This window comes from Macaca fascicularis, chromosome 11, assembly GCF_037993035.2.
Source record: "Macaca fascicularis isolate 582-1 chromosome 11, T2T-MFA8v1.1".
NCBI lineage: Eukaryota > Metazoa > Chordata > Mammalia > Primates > Cercopithecidae > Macaca > Macaca fascicularis.
Genome location: NC_088385.1, coordinates 125,631,641 through 125,651,897, shown reverse-complemented (window position 1 = coordinate 125,651,897; position 20,257 = coordinate 125,631,641). Strand labels below are relative to the sequence as shown.

At 41.7% G+C, this 20,257-nt stretch overlaps 1 long non-coding RNA gene across 2 annotated transcripts in view; it reads right to left on the bottom strand.

Annotated features, from left to right (window-relative positions):
* Nucleotides 1-14,691: 14,691 nt before the first annotated feature.
* Nucleotides 14,692-20,257, bottom strand: part of LOC123567599 (uncharacterized) — an 87,019-nt gene continuing 81,453 nt past the window's right edge. For both annotated transcript variants that reach the window (XR_006690656.3, XR_012420727.1), the window contains one exon: nt 14,692-15,581. This is a non-coding gene — a long non-coding RNA (uncharacterized lncRNA). The remainder of the gene's footprint in view (nt 15,582-20,257) is intronic.

Genomic DNA, 20,257 nt, shown 5'->3' with positions numbered 1-20,257 from the left:
CCCACCTCTCAGAGTCAGTGTGAGGCCCTCAAGAGATTAAAGGTACAAAGTGATCAAGGGATACAGAGCATCACCAAGGATTTTCTTAACATTGCTTCCTCCATTCTGCCCTCTTGCTTTCAAAGGAAGCATCAGTTCTGGCACATGACATCTACCCCATCTGAGCTATGCAGAGCTAGAAGACCATAAGATGACTCAACGTCTGCCTGCCTCAGGTTGACTGATGGCAAACTAAAGTGCTGCATTTGGCTCAAATGCCCGTCTGCCACATGCCGGGAAAGAAGCGTGGGTTTCTGGAGCAGCCATTGATGTCTGTCTGGCTGTCTGATATCAGCTAAATTCAGATTGGCAATCAATGAAGACTCCTCCAGAGACCTCATGTTTACAGGCTCTCTTAGCTCACCAACATGTCATTTTGCTGTGGTGACACCTTCATTCAGAGCTTCAGCTCCTGTTTATAAGCAGCTGTCTAAAGTTTCCCCAGTTCTACCTCTCCACTCTCCTTCATGTCTTAAATCACTTCATCTTATAGACAAAGTAAACATGTTATCAATGGCCACTTTTCTCAAGGTGGAACTAACAGATGTCAACTCACAAAATTGTGGAAAATCTAGACAGAGCACGATGGCTTCAAAAGTCTCCAATCTGACACCCTGAATTTACAGATTAAGAAACCGAGACTCAGGAAGAAGAGAAACTTGCCTAATGTCATATGCAAATTATTTTTGTATTAGAATAGGGGTTGACAGTAGGACTCTGGAGTTAGGCTGTTTAGATTCAAATTCTATCTCCATTACATTCAAATGACTTTATCTTTCTATGCCTCAGTTTTCTTAGCTATAAAATGACACTAATAGCAGCACTTACCTCCTTATATTATTAAGAGGATTAAATGAGAGAGTGAACATAAACTCCTTAGCACAGTTCCTAGGGTTTAGAATAAGCATCGCATAACAGTTGCTTTTTATTATTATTTCTTAAACTATAGTGATGGGATCTCACTCTATTGCCCAGGCTGGAATGCAATGTGATTATCGCTCACTGTGGCCTCAAACTCTGTGGATCAAGCAATCATCCTGCCTCAGCCTCCTGAGTAGCTGGGATAATAGGTGTGTGCTACCATGCCTGGCTTGCTTTAAATTATTTTTAATGCTAATGGAGCTGATACAAGATTTCAGGTCTCTTAGTAAGAAAAAAACCGTGAACTTGTCCAGGTCTCATCATTTCCTGATGCATTCTTAAGAAAGAGGGCATAAAAAAAAAACAGAGGGCATTTTTTTAGGACTTTAGATTTTAAAATGTTTTTCCTTTACAGCGTGTAATGTTCTCAATGTAATGAACTTGACTAGGATTTCTTAAACTGTATTTCTCAAAATAGTGGTTTCCTTCAAAGCTAAAAATTCCTTGAAATTCCTAGTTTGGTGATCATACAAGTTTGAGAAATATTGGGCCTTATATCTTCCTTTTCTTTGGTGATCCATAATGCACATAAACATATTAAAGGTCTGAGAAGTCCTGTAAGAAATAAGTTTGCATAGTGTTATTTAAACTAGCATTTCCCAAATATATTTGACCATAAAATTCTTTTGAATACTCTTACTGACACTGGTATCCCATGAACATGGTTTGAGAAGTTCTGAATTAAAGTTTCTTGAAGTCTTCCCCTCAAAATCAGAAGCCAAGTCATGTCATCTGACATTCCACAGCTTCCCAACTTGACAGAAAATTCATTCCAGCGAATAACCCATATTTGACATCTTCTGCCCAATTTCAACCCCCCAGGTAGCACCGAGTTTTGACAACTACATTTGTCCAACTTTATTCTGTCCCCTCCCCTCAACCAGTTAGCCACAGCTAATTGGACCAGAGGTGTACAACTAACTGAGGATGAACCAATCAGATTCTACCCCAAGAAAGTCTAGCTTAGGGAGCTGTCCCTCCTCTAAAGTCAAAACTCTTAGTACTGGAGACCCAGAAACTATTCTGCTTCTAACTTCTCAAACTCTCCCCATGTGTTGGTAAAGAGAATGAACAATATCTCCAGGACTACATTTGATTGCTCACTTGCCACGACTCCAAGAGAAGTCCAAGAATTGAATCTTGGCCCTGATTGGCCCCACTTGGGTGACTTACTCATTCTGAATCAATCACAGAGGACAAGAAATATGTGGCTCTGATTGGCTGGGCGTGAGTCACATGACCCTTCCTGGAGCCAGGATTGACAAAAAACACATCTGAATCTCACAGGATTGTAAGTATGGGAAGAGTTGTTCCTGCAAAGGAAGACTGAGGTCCTGTGACCAGAAGAATGGGGAATATATTGTAGGCAGAAAAATACAGGTATCTACCACACCCAAGGCCATAGGCCATATTATGATTTTTTGGGGCCTTGGGCACTTTTGCCTCCCTGAGTTCCTTCCTCCATTAAGAAAATTCTGGCATACAACTGTGTTGGGGTAAAGACAAATATAATCCGGCTGGATTATATTCATGTTTTTCTTCGGATTTTAAAAGAAATTAAAATGTTTTTAAGGGCCCCTAAAAGTGTCATGGGCTCTAAGCAATGCACTTATCCCAGTGGATAAATCAGCCCTGACCAAACCTGTTCTCAGAAGGAAACAACTGACGCAGAAACCCGTGTTAACTGGTTAGCAAGTATTCTTCCTGTAACTGCCTTGTATGCCATCCTCCAGCCTGTCCTGAGAGCTCATGAGGGGCAGCCAGTTCTTCTGAAGAATTGACTTAGAGAAAAGGAAGAGAGAGAGCAAGTAATTTTTGAGAGAGACCAAGCAAATTATGGGCTTCTTAATAAGCATAATCTTCCTGCTAAGGGGTTTATCTGCCAGAGTGCCTTAATCTGCTTCCAAAGTTCATATACATTAACTGCCCAGTCTCTTAAGGATGCAGACAGCCCCTTTCACAGATCTCTCACTTGCTGTAAACCAACTTATATTCATGGCTGCTATTTTTAGGATTACATGAAGTCAGTAACCTTTTTTTTTTTTTGAGATGGAGTTTTGCTCTTGTTGCCCAGGCTGGAGTGCAATGATGCGATCTCAGCTTACTGCAACGTCCACCTCCCGGATTCAAGCAATTCTCCTGCCTCAGCCTCCTGAGTAGCCAGGATTATAGGCGCACACCACCATGCCTGGCTAATTTTGTATTTTTAGTAGAGATGGAGTTCCATTCACCATGTTGGCCAGGCTGGTCTCGAACTCCTGACCTCAGTGATCCACCCACCTTGGCTTCCCAAGGAACTGGGATTAAAAGTGTGAGCCACCATGCCCAGCCACCTTTTACTTTCTTTTTCAAGAGTTTAAAGAGCAATGAACAAAGATGATGTTTTTATGGAGAGGAAAACCAGAGAAAGAGACGAGCTGAAAAGGGTCCTGACTGCTTTGGAGCCAGAAGCCTTAATGGGACTTTCCAAAGTTAGCTGGGAAATCTACTGCCCCTAGCAATTTGCCCCAGACTCTGGGCAAAGGGTCACCATTCAGTATGGTGTTGTGCACACATTTCCCATTTGCTTAACATGTTGGTTATTTTTGCCGTATTGATGTAATCAACTGAACCATTATTTACTAAACTTTTGTTTAATTTAAAACAACTCACTTTTATCCACACAGCCTCATTCTGAGCAATATGATTTATGAGATCAAAAGTTTAAAGAACCAGTTGCATTTTTTCTGACACATTTAATTAAAAATTAACTAGTCAAATAGGAAACATTTTTAGGTGCACAGCTTAATCCTTCATAAGCACCCCCAATTATATGTATATTCCTGGTAGGATATCTACCACTAATTAGCTGCATGACGTTAGCCAAGTTGCTTAACCTCTCTGAGTTTCAGTTTCCTGGCCTACTTCATCTTTAATGGGCTATGATTCTGCAATTCCAGAGATACATTTAGGTAGTTGAACTTAGCAGGACTGTGTTCCATTTTTCCCCACTTTTCTACCTTTTAACTGAATATTAATTTTAAAATGAGGGGGTGCTGGGCATGGTGGCTCACGCCTGTAATCCCAGCACTTTGGAAGGCCAAGATCAGCGCATCACCTGAAGTCAAGAATTCAAGACCAGCCTGGCCAACTTGGCGAAAACCCATCTCTACTAAAAATACAAAAAATTAGCCAGCCGTGGTGGTGGGCACCTGTAACCCCAGCTACTTGGGAGGCTGAAGCAGGAGAATCACTTGAACCCAGGAGGCAGAGGTTACAGTGAGCTGAGATAATGCCACTGCACTCCAGGCTGGGCGATATAGCAAGACTTTATCTCAAAAAGTAAAATAAAATAAGGGGAAACCTATATAAGCTTTGAAAATAGATGTATCTTGAACCACTCTTTTCACCCCTATTCTCTGTATTCCAAATCTACTGATTTTCCACAAGATTCCTGTCTACCCAAGCTCCTTGAAAAGCTCAGAGGCTTTGCACATGCTGTACTTTCTGGATGCAACACTCTTCCTGCGATACTTAACACTTACTCATTCTCCACATCTCAGCTCATATGTTCCTTGCTCAGGGAAGTCTTTCCATCCTCTTGCCATTGCTTCTACATAGGCCAGGCCTTCCTATTAAATGCTTCCATATCATTCTGTATTCCAGCAGGCTAATTTTTCTTGTAAATTTCAGGTTACCACTTCACGAATGCCTGACCTCAACAGACTGTAAGTTTTTTAAGGGCAGGAATATCATTTGTTTTCCTTGCCATTGTGTTACCAGGAATTTCTATAGTATCTGGAACACAGTAGTCACCCAATTGATTGAATAAATGAAATTTGCAGGAAAGAGTAATTGTAAAATTTCATAGAAATACTTTTTTATCGGGGTGGAGGGCAGTAACCTGTTCTAGAGTGTCTCAACCTTTCAGTCACAAGATTGGTTTTAATGTTTTGCCTAAATTCTTTCTTACTCTTGGCAAAGAAAACACTTCACAAATAGAGTTATACCTGAATGCTATAGTCTTTGAGAGCCAATAAGTTACAAGCTGCTTCTCTGATGGAGCCCTGGAATTTCCTCCCACTCCTTACACAAGGCAAACCCAAATGTTCTTGATGCCTGTTAATTGCAAATGAAGCCTACTGTTACCTGGTTCAACCCAATTATCTACAAAGCTGGTCAAAAATGTTCAGATGGAGGGGTTTAAGAACAAAGAGGAAGAGAGAACATTATTTGAGCAGCAAGTAACCAAGCAAAATCCATCATGGTTAATTATTTGCTCTTAATTGTCAGGAAATGAAGGATAGATGGAAGAGGGTTTACACAGAATAATACTGAAAGTGTTCTACCCAAATGCTGTAGCCAAATTTGCAAGTGAGACTTTTCATAATCCACGGGTTGTTAATTATCTAAACACGGGTCCCTCAGAGCTGCCTGAGTGAAGATTAATTAGTTTTTGAAATAATAGCTAAATTGATGCAGGGAGGGAGTTCAGACTCCAAAATAATGGCTGAAAATTTGCCATCCTATTTCTTCATTTTTCTGTGCTGGGCTCCTAGAGGACATTTATCTCCGTTGCTTTTGCAGAAAAGGCTCATTAATCACATAGGCAGATGGGCCTTCCTAAATTTGTGACATGGAATGAAAAAGTGGCCCTGAAAAGTACACAAGGGAAAAAAACACTGGTGACTTGCTGCACAGACTTTCTTCCAAACTCAGTTGCAGCCAGACGCTTTCTTCTCAACACATGCGTGGCAAGCTCAAATCTCGAAACTCTATTCTTTTCTCCTGGACTGGAAAATGGGCCTGTGGATGGAAAGAGATTCTTATGAATCCACAATTCGGCCCAAAGACTGGACTTTTGACTCAGAGAATTTAAACTAGATTTGTAGGTAGAGTCTTCTGAGATCATGGGAAACACACCTCAAAATGGTCTCACTGGAGACCGGGGCATTTGGGATAAATCCCCATTAGGGATTGGGATAAAACAATCATTTACCCAATAATTTCCCTTCCCTGAGTGGCCAAGTATTGCCCACCTGGGCATTAACTCTGGAAACCCTTCTCCCTGGTGCCAGAGGAAGCTCTTGGGCAGAGAAGACAAACGCAGGAAGAAACTGCCCGTAGCTGCAGGTAGTTTCAGACAGGCTGAGGGGGATACAGGATGACACACCAACAGCATCTGCTATAGCAGCCATCCCCCAGGGCAGGTGAAATGGGTGTACGAGAAGTTTGGTATGACTGTCCAGACAGACCATGATATATTATTATATTGTGGACACAGGAAACACATAGCAGTGTCCACAGTGAGCCCCTAAATTGAAGTGAGAAGGATAGACCCTTCAGAATACCTCACTAACTTGAAACTGAGCTGCTTCCTGTATGAGCAACTCTATGCAGTGTGCTTTAAAGAGGACACAGATGGGATTTATTTATGGAGTAATGATTAGAGATTCCAACAATGAAGTCTGGAGCATGGGGGAAGTTGGTACCTAGTATGTGACCATATCCAAAGAAATACCCCCTGTCCTAATTATAGCCACTGGGCTCTCAAGTCTTTTCCCTCCTACCCTAGAACTTGGGCTGAGCCCGCTTTTTTTCCTACCTTATTCACAAGCTCTAGTATTAGCTTGGATTTGGTTTTCCCAGAAAAAGCCAGAGAGAGGAGGATTCAAGTAGTTTATGCGATAGGTGATCCCAGGAAAGCATATGTCATTGGTTGGGCTTTCTGGGAAGCAGACTAAAAAGGAGTTAGGATGTGGGATGTTTCTTAAAGAAGGCACTTGGAATCAACACTCGTGGAAAAGAGCAGAAGGAAACCGGGATGGGCAGAGAGAGAAAGTGAGCCACAGTACAGGCTGTGCAACCCGACAGGGAGCTCTGGAGCTAGAACAGACCTTTAGAGTTGTCCCAAATTTGACTCGGATGGCTAAGCCTTTATAGCCCCACCTCAACTAGTCAGTGGATGTGGGCTTCCCCAGAACAAGATGTGTCCTTGGACAAAGCAGCTCTCTGTAGATGACGCAATCCCAAAAGGGACCAAAAGATGAAGTTAATCTGCCAGCAACACCCCCAGCAGCTGGGCAACAAGTTCATCAGTGATGGGGCATCTGGATGGTGCATGACGGTACCCAGCACATTAGGGATTGGGATAAAACAAACAATGGTAGGAAATAAGCCAGTAAACAGTGTATTGTTGAGCAGATTACCACTGTGGGCAATCAGAGTTATCCCATCTGTGATAGCAAGGGAGCTTGGGTATTTATCCACCAACTCTCATCAGGTATTGCTTGAGAACTAATTCAGAGGAGCATTGACTGTCTGGCATTTCCTGAGCACAGGGTCATTAGGTTCCTCCACTCACTGGCAAAAGCCATCAGGCAGAAACACAGGCACTGGCTGTTGGAAGCCTTAGGCCAAGAGTGCACAGGATGGTAAAAAGCCAAGGGCATATGGTTGGGCCATCAGGAATATCAACTAAAGCACAAAACTATTAACCAAGAACAACCCTAAGAGAATTGTTTTTCTACCACACTAGACAGCTCTGACTACTCTCTTCACTACCAAATTTATTACAGCACTTAGGGAACCATTCTTTGGTCAAACCACAATTAGGAATGATCTACCTAAAGTACAAAACAGAACATGTCACTCCTGCTACTTAAAACCCCATCCTACCTCCAACTGTAATACAGGAAGAAGTGCAAGTGTCTTACTCTGGCTGAAAAGGCCCTCCTGGTCCCTTCCCACCTCTAAACCATGATCTCTTCTCAACTTACCCTCTCTGACCCACCCAGTTGTATTGAATTCATTTATGTCTTTCAGAGTCACCATGTTCTCTTTCTTCCTGGCCTTTGCATATGCTGTTCCCCTTGCTTGTAATACTTTTCCCCACTCTCCCACACTCCTATAGCTCTCTCGGGTCTCAGCTTAGTGGTTCTTCTTTCAGGAAGCCTTCTTTGTCCCATGGGTTGGGTGGATACCCCTTCTTTAGAATCCCAAAGCACCATGGACTTTCCCACTGGTAGTATTTACATACAGCATGGTATTTTCTTGTTGCTGACACATCTGTCTCCCCCAGTAGATTCTGAGCTTTGCAAGGGCAGAGACTATGACTTGCTCACCAATATGCTGTTAGTACCCAGCACAAACACCTGGCACATGGTAGTTACTCAATAAATTGTGGTTGAATAAATGTGGGGTAAAGGTTAGTGAACTTTGCCCCATACCCACATTACGTGATGCCCTAAACCCCTCCCAATTTGATCTGGTTCCAGTTCTGGCAATCACCTTGATGTAATATAGACAATTTCACTGTGGACCACGGAGGAAGTCTTTACTGTGTGGTGTAGCGATGGGATCGTACTTTTCATACCTGCATATAAGGAGATATCTGATATTTGGGTTCCCAAGAGGAAAGACGCAATGATTCAAGGAAGAAAAGACTTTTAAAACAAAATCATGGAAGTGAACTGTGTGTGGAGGGATAGATGTTCCAAAAAAAGAGAGAAGGTTTGATTAAACAAGAAGGAAGAATGTGAATTTAATGAGGTCTCTGTGGTGGCTGAGGTGCAGACCTCATCTTTTACAGCTGCCTTCACTAGAGAAATGGAAATGATAAATCAGAAATCTGGAATCCTTATCAATCTGCAAACATTCAGTCCACATACTCATTGACCTCCAGGAATGACATTGGAATTTTGGAATCCAAAGGCATCCAGATGTCCAAGCAATCAATAATCCCCAAGGAAGCCAGTCAAATTAGCTAGGTCCCAGCAGACTGTGGCATGGAAGAAACCAGACAGGGCTAAAGGAAATCAATCCGCAGGCCAGAATTGGAATGGAAATCAGAAAGCAAGGGTTGACACTGGTACAGCAATTCTTCTTTCAATTAATGCTTCTTTTTCCATGGAGTATAAACTACATGAGGACAGGAATTCTGTCTATCCTTTTACAGATGTATCCTCAGGGCCTATCACGGTGCCAAATATGTAGCAAATCTTCATTAAATATTGGTCAAAAAATGAACAAATGAATCACTAAATGTCATAGTACTCTTTCTTAAAATCTTGCAATATCTTGTTGCTGTCAATTTCTCCAGTTTTGTCTCTCCCTTTTCTCCACCATGCTGTTAAGCCTGTAGCTGAGGTGAAGATACAGAGGAACTGGAGCTTTCGTACATTGATGGTGGAAATGTAAATTTGTACAAGTGCTTTGAAAAACTATCTGGCAGTTTGCTAAACTTTATAACTAAAGTTGAACATAGGCCTGGTGTATGCCTGTCATCCTAGTATTTTGGAGGCCTAGTTGGGAGGATTGTTTGAGCCCAGGAGTTTGAGACCAGCCTGAGCAACATGGCAAAAGCCCATATCTACAAAAAATTAAAATATTAACCAGGTGTGGTGGTGTGCACCTGTAGTCCCAGTTACTCAGCAGGTTGAGGTGGGAGGATCACATGAGCTGGGGAGTCAAGACTGCAGTGAGCCATAATTGCACCCCTGCACTCCAGCCATGGTGACGGAGCAAGATCCAGTCTCAAAAAAATAAATAAAGTTGAACATAGGCATACCTGATGACTCATTCCTAGGTATTTCCTTAACAGAAATACCTAATGTATTTCTAATATGCAAATACCTAATATTCATTTGTGTTCACTATAAGACATGTGTAAGAATGTTCATAGCGTCACTATTTATAATGGCCCCAAATTGAAAATGACCAAGATGCCTATAGTAGAATGGATAACATAGATAAATATATTGTGGTGTTGTCTTATAATGGAATATGGTAATGAAAATGAACAAACAACTACAGGCAATCAAATGGATGAATACGACAAATATAATGTTGGGTGAAAGAAGCCAGACACAAGAGTATTCGTGCATTATTCAATTTACGTAAACCTCAAAACCAGACAAAATATTATGTTAGAAGACAGGGAGTGGATGCCCTTGGGGATGGTAGTGACCAAAAGGGGAGATGGAGGATGTGGAGATGTTCCAGCAATGCTCCACTTCTGGATCTGAGTGTTGGTTACATGGATATGTTGTTCAGATTTCAAATATCTGCTGCACCACATGCACTTATGATCTGTGATTTTTGCTCTACCTTAGTTATACTTTATTTTAAATGTTTCAGAATTTAAAAATTATTCTGGGCAATGAGCTGCCAACCCAATGCCTCCAGAGGCCACTACATCTACTTGATGTATGTGAGAGAAATGGGCCACTGTGCCAGGTGTAAGAAAAAAAAAAGTGCTAGGGGTCATGGTTAACTGAGAAGACAGGCCCTCTAAAAACATTTAAATTCAGATTCAGATCCTATAAGACTATCTCCCCCACAAAGTATAAGCTCCAAGAGGACAGAAATTTCTGGGTTTTTAATTGGCTGAATCTTCAGCACCAGGGAAAGCGCTTTGCGCATAATGGATGCTTGATGTATGTTGAAAAATATTGACAATAGCTCTATGACCCCAGAACTATGCCCTTTACCCAGAAGGGTGTGGTTATAAAGCCCATAAACAAATATGCATGGACAACCAGTCCCCCATACTGAATCCAGAAGACTATACAGACAGACCCTTACTTGAGATTTGGGTGATATATTCTAATCTTTACAGATTCCAAAGAGGATACAGGTCTTGGAACTGCTTTTTGTTCTGTTATAACTGTATGCCAATGCCTACAAGCCACTCCACCAGATACAAGATTTTCTTCTTGATTCTCGGAAATGATACCCATGACACATTATCCAACTTGGAAGCCTCTTCCACTTGGACCCTCATTCTTAACTTTACCTCCCCTCCAGATCCTCTACTTATTCCAGTCATTGCTCATTCCTCATATGTTCAGTTTCCAGGGTGGTTTTTCAGCCACTGGGATCCTCCTTGTGTTCTACTGTTGGGTGAGAGATTGGAGAGTGGAAGGGAACCCAGATCCCTTGAGGGAAGAAGAAGAGATACTCACCCTGGCTCCCTTACAGTGGATTATCAAAAAAGCAATCAGCAAAGTCACACTCCCAAGATTAACCTCCAGCTAGCTCATATGTTACACATGATTATACTAAAAGGACATCTATCTCCTACTGCTATATTAGCCTTAATATATGCCACAAGGAGTGGAAGAAGAAAAATATGTCCCTCCATTTCCCTATCATAATTATCATCACACTGTATTTTGATTAGCTTCATACAATCTGCTTCCCCTAGGAGACTGTGAGCTTCCTGAGGGCATAAACTATGTTTTATTTTTCTACATATCTAACTGTCCTCAAGGCACTCACAGAGGGATGGAGGTGGGTGCCATATGTTGAAATGCTCTTCTAGGTGGTAGTTGAAAGAAAAGCTGCTGCCACTGGCAAAAAAAAAAAAGGGAGCATTTTAAATCAAATTCATGTTTGCCTCCAACAGATCACATCTGTACAAACTTCTGTACAGTCAATACTTATGCTACACAAGACACCGAAAAAGGGGTAAGACAACTGAAAGCTTGAACCATTCTCAATGATGAGTTTGCATATAGTTTTCTCAGCTGGAAACTTTGGGTGCCTGCCCTGCCTTTGGTGTTAGGAATACTACATTCAGAGTAGGAAATTTAAGATAATATAAATACACCCTCTGAACTGTAAGAGCATCCACAGGGACCACCAGGCACCAGCACCGTAAACAACCTAATTGCAGCCTATATTTTAAAATTAGATATATTAATACTTTTTAAGGTGAGGATGTGGAGAAATTGGAACCCTCATACATTGATGATGAGAATGTGAAAATGTTTTTCCACAGCCACTGGGGAAAACAGTTTGGAGGTTCTCCAAAATGTTAACCATAAGCTGGGTGCAGTGGCTCATGCCTATAATGCTAGCACTTTGGGAGGCCAAGGCAGGGGGACTGCTCGAGCTCAGGAGCTCGAAATCAGGCTGGGCAACATAGCAATACCCCATCTCTATGTTTAAAAAAGTTTTAAAACATTAGCCAGCCATGGTGGTGTTTGCCTGTAGTCCCAGCTACTCAGGAGGCCTCTGAGGAGAGAAGATCGCATGAGCTCAGTTTAAACTTACAGTGAGCTATGATCACGCTACTGCACTCCAGCCTGGGCAAGAGCGTGAGACCTTGTCTCAAAAAAGAAAACAGTTAAATGTAGAGTTACCATATGACCCAGCAATTCTACTCCTAAGTGTATATCCAACTGGATTGAAAATAGGTACTCAAATTCTTGAGACTCAACAAGTTACAAATGCTCATAGAAGCACTATTTACAGTTGCCAAAAGGTGGAAACAATCCAAATGTCTATCAACAGAAGAATGAATAAACAAATTGTGCTATATCCATACAATAGAATATTATTCCACCAAAGAAAAGAATGAAGTACTGTTACATGCTTCAAAGTGGATGAGCCTGGAACACATTCTGCTAAGTGAAAGAGGCCAGACACAGAAAGTCACATACTATATGATTCTATTTATGTGAAATATCCAGAATAAAGTCATTGAAACAGAAAAAAAAAAAACCAAACTTTTTTCTTAATGCAAACATAATATATGCTAATTGTAGAAGATTTAGAAAATACAAGGAAGCAAAAATAATTTTTAAAAAACACATATGATACTAGTACCTAGAAATAAACACCATAATCCTTCTAGGCTTTTTTCTTTCTTTCTTTCTTTCTTTTTTCTTTTTTTTTTTTTTTTTTTTTTTTTTGAGGCAGTTTCGCTTTGTTGCCCAGGCTGGAATGCAGTGGCTCGATCTTGGTTCACTGCAACCTCTGCCTCCCAGGTTCAGACAATTCTCCTGCCTCAGCCTCCCAAGCAGCTGGGATTACAGGCACATGCTACCATGCCTGGCTAATTTTTGTAATTTTAGTAGAGATAGGGTTTCACCATGTGGGTCAGGCTGGTCTCAAACTTCTGGCCTCAAGTGACCCACCTGCCTCGGCCTCCCAAAGTTCCAGGATTTCAGGCATGAGCCACAGCTCCCGGCTCCTTCTAGGCTTTTATATACCAGTCCTAGCACTGGCCTCAGAGAGCGCTTGGATGTATCTTCATGTTAATTCTATTGTGCTCTGCCTGATTTCTGCCACATGTGGTCTTCTTCTCAGTGCCTCTTTATGCCCACCACTGTCTCCACTAGTGACTCCACCAGGCCTAGTGACTCTCGCTTTAAGTAGACAATAAGCAATGTCTGCTGCTCCCTCTCTGTTCTCTTATATTTGCAGTTATGGCATAAACTCTGTGTTCTCTCAGCCCCTTCCTTTTGAATTGACAAGAGCCTATTTTATAAGCCAAAAATTATAGTGTGTGGGGGTGTATTAATAGCTATATCTATTATATATATATTTGTTATAATATATATTTTATTATAGATTTATAATATATATAGTTATTATAAATGTATCTGTTATACTGACAGTCCTTGACTTACAATGGATTGACTTAAATTTTCAGTTTTATGATGGTGTGAAAGTGACACACATTCAGTAGAAACCTACTTAAAATTTTGAATTTTGGCCAGGTGCAGTGGCTCACATCTGTAATCCCAGCAATTTGGGAGGCTGAGGTGGGAAGATCACTTGAGCTCAAGAGTTCAAGATCAGCCTGGACAATACGGTGAAACCCCATCTCTACAAAAAAAAAAAAAAAAGAAAAAGAAAAAAAAATTAGCCAGCTGTGGTGGCATACACCTGTAGTTCCAGCTACTCAGGAGGCTGAGATGGGAGGATCACCTGTGCCTGGGAGGTCGAGGCTTCAGTGAGCCGTGATCATGCCACTGCACTCCAGCCTGGGCAACAGAGTAGGATTTAGAAATTTCAACAGAGTAGAAAGTAGAAATTTTTTACATTCAGAGTAGAAAATTTAAGATGATATAAATACGTTCTCTGGACTATAAGAGCATCTGTAGGAACCACTAGGCACCAGTGCCATAAACAACCTAATCTCAACACCATAAACAACCTAATCCCAGCACCATAAACAACCTAATCCCAGCACCATAAACAACCTAATCCCAGCACCATAAACAACCTAATCCCAGCCTATTTTTAAATTAGATAAAGCTTTTGAGGTGAGGATGTGGAGACACTGGAAGCCTCAAACATTGACAATGGGAATGTAGAAGTGTTTTTCCACAGCCACTGTGGAAAACAGTTTGGAGGTTCTTCAACATGTTAAACATAGGCTGGGCATAGGAAAAAAAAATTGAATTTTAATCTTTTCCTTCCTGGACTAGTGACATGTAGGTACCATATCCTTGCGCCACTGGGCAGCCACAGTGGACCACAGCCCCCAGTCAGCCACGTGATCCCGAGGGTAAACAATGAATACTCTACGGTGTACTGTGTTGCCAGATGGTTTTGCTTAACAGTAGCCTAAGGTAGGTGTTTCTGAACACATTTAAGGTAGGTGAGGCTAAGCTATGATGTTCAGTAGTTTAGGTATATTAAATCCATTATTGATTCACAATATTTTCAACTTACGATGAGTTTGTCAGGAGGTAACTCCGAAGTAAGTTGAGAAGCATCTGTATATGTAGGGATTATAATATATGTGCATATATTTGTTATAACTATATACATATTTATAATTATATTCCTGCTACATAGTCCTAATTCTCAAAGCAAGATGACCTACGAGGGGAACATACATACAAGGAAATAGAGAAAAGCAAAGCTCCCCTTCAGCACACCCATACCCACATACACACAGGTAAACATCTCTGCGTTTCATCAAATCTAAGATGATAGCAATGACAAGACACACCATTCAAAAATTGTATTGAGGCATGACACATATATAGACAAATGTATGAAACATAAGTGCACAACTCAATGAAAAGCAACACCTCAGTGAAAAGCAACACAAAGCAAACACCTGTATGATTGTCCCCCACGTCAAGAAATAGAACGGTGCCAGCCTCTCCGAAGCCCCGCCATGTTCCCTCCATCCCCTCAAAAGATAGCATCTATCTTGACTTTTAAAACAATCCATCTTGGTTTTACTTGCTTTCTTGAACTTTATGAAAGCAGCATCATACATCCTGTAATCTTTTGTTTATGACTTCTATCAGTCAACATTATGTTTGTGAGATTCAACGTCAATTTATTCCTATTTTCTGTAGCCCAAAGAAAGAAAAAATCACTACCAATTAAACTATGGCACAAGGCTTTCTTGTCACTTATATTTTTTCTTTTATACCTACTTTAAGAGCTCTCTTAGACTAATTTGTTCACATTTTTATCACATTGTTCTTACACACTCATAAAAAATGGGGGAAATAGAAGCAAAACAAATTGGTAGCATGTTCCTAAAACCCCTTTGTGTTCAGAATCCAATTCTAAATCACTTTTGACTCACAGCCAAGGAGGTCCATGTTTGTTTTGGTTTTTCCACACCGTGTCATCCACTGTACCATGGAATTGGTGATAACAGCTTTTTCTTTATAGAGGGTTCCACTATTGTCATCAGAGTTTTCCTCCATGCTGTTCACCTCAGTCTGCAAGTTTTAATGCTGGCACGTTCTTAATCTTACCAGAAGTATCAATGGGAGTTTTTCAGACAACAACTGGAATTCATATTTCTTCCTCAAATGGTCCTTGTCAACAGTTTGTTAACTGACACATTATGGAGCTGAGTTGTCCAGTCAGACCACCTAGAATAAGAACAAAATTTGCAACTCATCAGACAATGACAACCACATAAAAATGGCTGTGTAGCTGGTAGTGATTATAAGAGGCCATAAATGACATCCCAACTATTAGATGACACAATGTTTTTAAATGTGTATTTTAGAATAAATACCGTAACCATTTTTTTTATTTTTTTATTTTTATTTTTTTAGAGAGAGAGAGAGTCTCACTCTGTCACCCAGACCGGAGTGTAGTGGTATGATCCTAGCTTACTCTAACCTCAAACTCCTGGGTTGAAGTGAACCTCCTTCTTCAGCCTCCCAAGTAGCTGGGACTTCAGGCATGCACCACCACCCCCTCTCTCTGTTCCTCTGGCTAAATTTTTTAATTGCTCGCAGAGACTGGGGTCTCGCTATGTTGCCCAGTCTTATCTGGAACTCCTGGCCTCAAAGGGTGCTCCCGCCTCGGCCTGCCAGAGTGCTGGGATTACAGGCACAAGCCACTGTGCATGGTCCTCAATCCAGTAATACTTTAATGTATTTATTTTTGTTTTAGTATACAATAAGAAATGGATAAATGGTCGTGAGGTAGGACTTTACTTTCCTAAAGAAGTGAGAAAATGAACAATTCAATATATCAAGAACATATTTGCACCAAATAAATCAAGCAGTTTATTTGAGTTTGATTATAAAATGACATAGGAGATGGATTTGGCTGACTGTATTTGGATTTTGGCCTTAAAAATTCTGTGATGCTTTGTTTTATTTCTCTAATGATTTTACAGTTTCTATGCTCACCATCACAGGGAACACTGCCACCACCCATCCACCCACCTGGCCACCCCAGAAACTTGAGCACCACATCTAATGCATGTCTAAATAAGGTCTCTCCTCCCACCTAAAGATCTCACCCCTCTCTGCCCACACCTCTTTCTGTTCATCACAAACGCCCTAGTTCAATCCACCATCACTGTTCACTTTGATGACTACAAAGGTGTCTTTGTGGGTCTACCCTCTTCTCTTCCAGGCCCACCACATCCATGTTCTACCTAGCAAAAAAAAAAAAAAAAGGTTCTCTCTAAAATGTAAATCTAGTCACTCCACCTCTGTGGCTCTAACAAACAACATCCCAAACTTCTTACCATGGCTCGTAAGTTTCCGCACTTTCTGGTTGAGAAATGCTACACATGGCCATGCTGGTGTATTTTGAGGAACTCCAGGGCACACCATTTTCCGGATGATGATGTGACTATCAAGCCCTGGAGTTGTGCCCTGTACAATCTGCCAACCACACACAGCCATCCCACCCTGCTGACCTCTCCAGCCTCATCTGTACCACTTCCCCGCTTTGCTCCTCACATTGGACCTATATGGACCTTCTTCTAGACCCCCAAACACACCAAACTCCCTCCCAATTTTGCCTATGCCATTATGTCTTTTTAGATGCACTCACCCTCAGCTCTCCTTCACCTAATTAACTCCTACCAATCCCCTATATCTCGGTCCGAATGACACTTCCTCAGGAAAGCATTCCCTGATTGTCTGGGCTTTCTGTGCAATCATTCACAAACCCAGCTAAAGTTGTAATGGGTAGTTTCTCATGTACTCTGTAGTTTGATATCTGCATCCTTGTCTTGCATGTAAGCTGCCTGAGGGGAGATACTGTCTCTTCAGTAAGATACTCCCAATGCCCCCAGCATACTACCAGCACACAGCAGGTGTTCAGTAGGTAGGAAATAAATGAATAAATGGATGAACCCACAGAGGAAGGGAGGAAAAGAGGGAGAGAGAATGGAGGAATGAATAGATGGGTGGATATAGGATGGATGGATAGGTAAACAATGGAATAAATGAATGAAACCCTTTAAGACAAACTGAGGCAGCATTAATCCATTTGTCAGACCTCATGAGAGCTTCAAGGTATCTTCATTCTTCTCTCCTTCCTCTTCCTAACCTGTCCTCTACCTAATTTGGCCTGAGAATTGGAGCCCTCCAATGGTTCCAATATTGCCTTTAACCTAAAGTTGCCAAATTTAATACAGAAAAGCACAGGACACCCAGCAAAATGAGAATTTCAGATAAACGATGAATGAAATACAATTTTTACATGCTTACACCACATTTTGTTTTGCTATCAGAAATTCTCATTTTACATGGAAACCTGTATTTTTCCTGGCAACTCTACTTCAACCCCTGTACCAAACCTGGACCGTGTTGCCCCTCAGCTCCATGCCCCGTCTTCCTCTCCTCAGCTCTGTATAATGGAATACAGATGACCTCTGTAAAATGGGATTAGGTGACCTGGGCAAACTGCATTTCCCAGAACCCTTTGCTAACTGGCTTTGGCTGGGTTTTGCCAATGGAAAGCCCAGGTGGGAGAAATAGTAAGAGAGAAGTCAATGTCATTTTCTCCCTTCTTCCTTGCCTCAGGCATTATCTCTAGTAGCAGCTGTGTCTCCTCTGTAACTCTAGCTCCTGCCAGAAAGTTCTCTGTGGTTCCAGCGTCCAAAGGGTGACTTCAGCTCCTGGACTCTGGTCACACCATCCCCTCTCTCTGTTCCTCTGGCCTAGAAGAGATAGCAGCTTCCTGCCGTTACCCATCTCTGAGTTTTGCCTCATCATGTTAGTTTGGCTCCTCCATTGCTTGCTCATCTGTGTAACCTACCCCCTGTGTTAACTTCGTTTTGTATTAAAACCTCAGAAGGTTTCTGTTTTCAGCCCTGATTCTACACCCTAAGTCCCTGACTCCTCGTACAGCCTCCTGTCTTGTTGCCGGGAATAACTTTTCCAAGACTGTGGGCCCAGGATAGCATTCTCAGTAATGTGTCTGTTTTCAAGACCTTTCTCCCATATTGTAGTAACAGCTTGCTTTACCTGGTCTGATGTTTGGGGAAATGGCCTAAGTATTATATTATGAGTAACAGTAATAGAGCTCATATTTACTGAGCAGCTACTATACGCAAAGTACTGCACATGCTTCATCTCAGTCACCTTCCAATGTAAACTTATGACTTGATACAATTATCCCCATTATCCAGATGAAAACCCTAAGGCTTAGACACTCAGGTGACATACTTAGGAAGAGCAAACCCAGACACATCTGATTCCATGATCTTAATCATCCTACTCTACTGCCTGGGAATCCAATCCCATCTTTCTCTCACACCATCCCTAGGCTTTGTTCTTAGAACCAACGCTAATTCTCTCAGAAGATTTGGGTATCTTTAGAAGCTAGTGTGCAGGGTTTTTCTTGAGGGGTCTTAGAGTTTTCACCCAGCAGCCTAAATCTCAAAACTGCTTCAAGTGAACCAGTCTCAGTGGTATATGTATGTATGTGGGGGAAGGGTAACAGAGAGGAGGTGACCTTGAAATTTGCAACAAAGTGACTCTGTCCACTATCACCATGGTGAGAAGCCAGTCAGGCAGCTCTGCAGGAGACCGGAGGAGACATGAAAGGCATACAGAGCCAGGTTGACGGTGTCATTAATCAGGCAGAGGTACCAAGGGAGTATCTGCTCAACAAAATAGGGAGTGTCACCAAGCAGCACTGCGAGAAGGCCCCCAATGTATGTTACCTTAGAAAGACTCATTTTATAACCAAAGTAAATAATGAGATGAGGTTGACACCCATTCCTCCATCACTCTTTCCTATTCTTTGGAAAATTTCTGTTAATAGAGTCCTGTGTGACTCACAGAGGTGCCCCCACAGGAATACAGATCCCACGGGGAAGCTCAAATGCCGAAGACCTCAGGCCTGTTAGCCATCAGCTGCCAACCTTACTCACATCCAGCTTTTTAACCTCTGCAAACCAATATCTATAGTGCCCACAGCATAGGTGGCAGGGAGTGGGCAGAACACCAGGTAGGGATGAAACTAGCACGATTTAATTTGGTCAAGTTCCCTGTTCTGTACAGTGGCGGAATAGAAAAGGTAGAATAAGGTCCAGTCAGACTGGGAAGCAAATGCGGCTTATATCTGACAGTTTCCTTCCAGACACTGCCACATTAAGCACCCAGTGCTCACAGATCATTGCTGTGGTGCCCCAGAAAGGCCACCTCCAAAGTCCCATTGATTCATTCAACATTTAACAAGTATTTACTGAGCACCGACTATATTCTACGCGTTGTACTGAAGGTAATCCTAGACTCCCTACATGAAGAAAGACTTTCCCCATCTTCCGTCCCATTCCTTCAAGATCTTGCTTTCTGGTCATTTGTTTTATTCTGTTCAAGAAATGCTAATTGAGCAACAAGTCCATGCCAGGCACTGCAGTTGGATATACAACAGTGAACAAGACAGACCCAGTGAGTGGGACAAGTTGGAAAGAGTACTGGATATGGGGGTGAAAGATGGACTTTGAGCAGGTTGATTTAACCCCTCAGAATATGTGTTTTCCCATTGACAAAATGAGAGTGATCCTGCCCAATTCACAAAGATTATAAATCTCAGATATGAAGGATGTGAGAATGCTGTAGAAACTTCAAAGTGCTTATCACTCATAGCCCTGGGTGGCACACTCAAAGAGTTATTTGAAGAATATTTAATGAAAGGACTATTTATAGAGGTAGGAAAATGATTGATAGGGAGCCATTCAGAGACTTAACAGTAGCAGAGAAAGCTGTTACCACCAGGAAAGCACTAAGGGTTGAAGGGGAAGAGTATGAGACCAGAACCTCACAAGAGCTGTACGACAGAAGCT